Here is a 5,494-nt window from a genome sequence, read left to right as displayed (position 1 = left end):
GCTCCCAGCACCCTGGTCAATATTTTTAATTATTTATTATTTTCTTCTCTATTTTGCATAGGTTCATCGTTTCGTTGTATTTTTGAAATACTCGTTCGTGCGGTGACTGTTAGTGTATCATCGCAGCTTTACCATTTGAATCGGGGCTTACTTAGAGGTAGCTCAGACGCCCGGTTGTTGATTATTTATTACTAATTGTGGAATTCAGTGGAGAATAATTCACAAAACTGAGTAATAAGATGTTTATTATTAATTCATAGGATCAACTGATGATTCGACTACGAATTCAGAATAATAAAGTGAGCATTACCATTACATGGGATCGTAGATTCGACCGTAGAATCGGAATAATTAAGGTTTATCTATTACCATTTATGACACCAGTTGTGGATTCGATCATGAAATCAGAGTAATGAGATAATATAGTTATTGTTATTCTATGAGATCAAGCTGTGGATTCGATCATAGAATCAGAACAATTTTTATTGTCATTCCATGGGACCAGTCGTGGATTCGACCATGGAATAGGAGCAATTGTTATTGCCATTCCATGTGACCAGTCGTGGATTCGACCATGGAATAGGAGCAATAATAGATTATTCTTGGAATTCAGTAGTGAATGTCACGGCAGAATCAATCTTAATTAGGAATAATTAACTTTGTAGCTCTATACTAGCAGAGCAAGCTGTCTAGGAGCATTAATTATCCCGATATGAGCTTGTCGGTAAGTCATATCCTTTATATAGTCAGGGTAAACTCGTTGTTTGTTCCTGAAGATGTTATCGCTCTATACTAGCAGAGCAAGCTGTCTAGGAGCTGTCCATCTCGTGATGCTATATAGAAATAATCACTGAAAGTATTCAGTATTCATGAGATATGCCGTTGTCCAGTCGTGGGACTACATATCTACATGTACTCTGAGAGAAAGTACTCTCCGTTGAGAATTCGATGAGAGACTCGTGTCTCGATAATCACGTCTGATTGCTGAATCAGAGTTTCGTATAATTTTAAGTTTACGAATTTAGCCTTTGTCGAAAATCCACCATCTACATTAAGTCCCTGCTTACTGAGGAAAGTTGTGTTCCTCAGTCAGCATTAAATGGTGATTTTCCGTCCATAAATAATAATACCAGTAATTGAACTTAGTCGTAAGTTGAGAGGTTACCGGATTTAGAGAGCATGAGAAAACCACGACTTGATGAAGGCTTCAATGTCATGATTGGAGCATCATTTGATGAGCATAAATTTGTGTTGAACCGCTGGTTTGGATGACGAGTCCGCGGTCGGTTAGGATTCGCGGGTCGGGCCCAATAAGGAAATCCTTTGAAAATTAGGTTTTGGAAATAAAATTGATATAAAAGGGATTAATCCTCTTTTTTTATATAATTTTTTTCACACACGGCCAGCACCTTCGTCACCTTCACGCCAGGGAAGGAGAGTCTTCCCGCCGGAGCCGCCAGCCGCCACCAATCGCCGGCGCCGTCCGACCGTCGTCCGACCGAATTCCGGCCGCCACACGTTAGGTAATTTTTTTTTTCGTTTTCTAATGTTTATGATCCTCATGAGTTGTTCATTCTTTGATCATGATTAAGTTATATACATGTGTATACAATTGGTGTGAGTTTTATGAAAAACCCTAGTTTTGAAACGTATGTTCGTTCGATCGTTAGTTTTGTAAACTAACTATAATCCCTGATTTATGAGAGATTTTTTTTTTAGTATATGAACCTAGGTTCAGTGATAAAACTTAGTTTATGAGTTTTCATGTGTACCAAGGTTTTATCATAAAAGAAGTGAATTTTCATGAAATCGGAATAATCCTTCGTTTTAAAGACAAATAACGATGACACGAAGGAAAATATGTATGATGAACTTGTGTCCAGTGATAAAAAATTTCTTATGAGCTATCATGTAAATACAAAACTTTATCATATGTATGAGATGTGAGCTTTTACAATATTTTTTGAAATAAACCTTCGTTTTAAAGACAAATAATGACGATACAGGAAAAATAGTTTTTTTTTATATATATATATGCAGCCGTGACATATATTGTGTAAAATATGATGGTATATTTTATTTGCATGAATTTGTTTTCATTAGATAAAATTCTTGAGAATTTATGTAAGCAATGTTGCATTAATTGCTGTTTTTCCGAAAAATCAGAAACGTGGGTTTTGAGGAACCTTCGAAGATAGACAATATATTTATGATGAAATATTTTATTGTTGTAAACTTTATAGGTCAGTTGTGTGAATGTTCACATTATGAAAATTGTGTCCGTGATTTCATGAAAAATCAGTTTCGGAAATTAAATAAAGTTTCGTTCGTTTTTGCAGTTTTCGAAGAGACGAACGATTTTGGGGTGTTAGCTCTAGCATTACTATCACTATTGTTAGTGGAAGTATAAAAGGTAAGAGTTAAGAGTTACCATTCTTTCTTGTATTTCCTTGATTTATATCTGGAAGGCATACTGAAGTAGAATGTAGTGTGAACCTTTTCAGCTACTTAGCAAAGATGTCAAATTCCCAAGCTGACGACGCCTCGAGGGAAGAGATGTGTGTTGATGATGGTATCTCCAGAGATGAGACATGCATGGATGAAACTTCGGTTGGGGGAGACGAAGACGAAATCCCTGGGATTAAGAATGTCCCGAACATAGATGATGCATTCTTTCAAAAAGATATTCCAGGAGCTGAGCAACATTTGAAATCCCCAGTGTATCGTATTTTGATAAATCCCAGAACTGTTACTCAGAAGAAATTGGTGACTCCTAAGACAGTGATTCGATTTTGTATTGAACGAGGGGTCTTCGCCTCATCAATCATATAGTTTAAGCTTTCTCGACGACCTCTGGAGAAATTTGCTGTCTGGGCGAGGCATATGTTGGGTTTTCCTCATGTGAGGACTATGCTCGACCAGGCGCAAGTGACGAGAGCTATTCAAGCTTCTGGAGAGTTGTTCATTTATCATGACGCAAGTGGTATTGTGGCTCTGTTTGCTCGCTGGTGCACTCCTACTCACACTTTCATATGTAGATGGGGAGAGTTTACCATTACCTTGGAAGTGGTGGCGGCTCTGATGCATCTCCCGATCACGGGCAATCTTCTTGGTGATCTTTCAGATGAGGAGATCGTCGTTTCTCATGTCTTGACAGCTGCAATGGAGAAAGCGAATAAGGCTGGTAGTAAAGGATGATATGCTTCCTGGTTGACACACTGGTGGCCCAAAGACAAGGTTTCTGAGAAACCCATCGACGATATGTTACCCATTGCTTCTTTCTTATGCTTATGGTTGTCCAGAGACGTTTTTGAAGACAGTGGAAACTTGTTGAAGCCTTTTGTGATTCCTTTTGCTATTAAGATGGCTCAAGGTGAGCAACTTCCGATAGGTAGTTTATTCTTAGGCTCGTTGTATTACAACATGGACTCCTTGGTTATAGACTCCAGTGTGTCGAACGGCTCTATGAAGATTGAGTGTTATGCCAACACGATGTTTCTTCAAGCTTTGATGTGGGAGCATTTTAAGAATTATGCACCTACTCCACGTAATGTTCTGCAAGGACCGAATACTGATGCGCGCCATACTTTCCCTGAGAAAGATAATGCTAGGATCATGTGTTGGTCCACCAAGCAGCCTCGTTCTAAAATACGTTTTTTTGATGTGTTAGATGAAGAATCTGAGTTCAATTTTCGCCCGTGGGTGTCAGTCCCTGATTATGTTTCTCAGCCGATGACTTTCAACACTGGAGAAGGCACCAGTTTGATGTCTGATGCGCATCTGAGTGATGGCGAAAGATCTTTCATGTTGAGTTGCACTCCTGGTCATTTGCTATCTGTCACGTTTGGAGAGATTTCAGTGGAGGAGTATAACATTGATATAGAAGCTCGAAAAATGGGTATGGATCAGTGTGTTCCAACCATACGGAGGAGGAAGCCATCACTTGAGCAACTCAGGACTCATTTGGATCATACTCACGTGGATGGGAGTAGCTACTGGTTTCCTGGTTCTGGTAGATTCGCCTATGTAACCCCAGGTTATGTAGAGTTCTGGGATCAGCAACTTGGGCGTTTGCGTGGCTTTGTAAGATTTCCTAGACCTCCATTCAAGGATCTCCCTTCAGCTGAGATGATTTCCAGTCGATCAAGATTGAAGTATTTTTCTGGTGATAAACGAAAGTCGTCTCCAGGATGCTCTCAGGTATGTTTTTTTTTATATAATCTTCAAGAAATTATAAGAACTGTATTCTGATTATATTACTAGATTTCACCACAGGACGGTCGTAATATAGGACCTCGAATCGGTGTAGATTTCTCAGAGACTGAGGTGGTTATTCTTGGCGGGGAAGGCATGCATAAAGGTTATAAGTTGTTACCCAATACCGTAAAGTCCCCAGTTGGTGCTTTGGTGAGTTCCCAATATTTCCCACTGTGACTTTCATTGCTATTAACATTAGAATCATGAAGCCAATGTTGTTAATTTTGTTGCAGAATTTTACTCCACGAGTCTTGAAGGTCTTCAATTTTCTGCTACTGAACAAGCAATCGTTGATTTGAGTGACAAAGAAATCGTAAGTATTTATTCACATGTTCAAATGTGGAGCTTCATGGATGAAAATATTGATTGTAAAGGACGTGTATAGGAGGATGTCGTCATGGAGATGGAGAATTCTAGAACTCAATCATCCTCTGGGAAGGGGAATGGAGGTAATTCCCAAGATTCAGAGCCGGATGGAAGTGATGTTCCTCTTGTCGTTGATGTGGACAATTCCAACCCCTTGGACACTTCCAGTGTTGACTTGTGAATGAATGAATGAGAACCCATGTGAATATTCAGAACCCAGCCTTTTAGTAAAAACGCTGTAGAATCCTCGTCCGGAGTCGGATTTTGATGATCTGCATGTGCAAATTCAAGCCCGGAAAATTTCCAAGCTTTGGATAAGAAACTTTTTAAGTTTTGAGTACGTTCAGATCCTGAAAAAGGCGAAATAGTAAACTTCCAGGAGACTTCTAGAACTTTTTCAGATTGCGCATCACTTGATATTTTGGCCACATCTACTCGCTCGTTCATCGGATTGTCGTGAAATGTTTACATGTCATAGAGGACATCCATACGAAGAGAATGGCATATGAACCATCCTCAGAATCCTAGTAGATTTCTCCCAGTTCGTCTCCTAGTACAGGGAAGAGTTCAGTTTCCTCAGACGGACTCATCGTAAAATGTGTTTTCATGACTTTCATGTTATTTGCTCGTGCTTTGAACGCAGTATGATGAACCTTGATGATGTTGCCTTGATGGTATGCTGTGTTTCATAATCTCATTTGGCTTCGTGATTCTAACCTCATGTAATCTTCGTATTAGGTGCTAAATACCGAAGTTGAGGATACTGGAGCCCATGATGACAACTCTAAACTTTCCGAAGTTATTGATGAAGAGACAACCATCCCTGCACTTCGAGGACATGATATGGTCGTTGATGATGTTATGGAAACCA

This window comes from Papaver somniferum, chromosome 3, assembly GCF_003573695.1.
Source record: "Papaver somniferum cultivar HN1 chromosome 3, ASM357369v1, whole genome shotgun sequence".
NCBI classification, from domain to species: Eukaryota; Viridiplantae; Streptophyta; class Magnoliopsida; order Ranunculales; family Papaveraceae; genus Papaver; species Papaver somniferum.
This window is presented reverse-complemented; position numbering follows the sequence as displayed.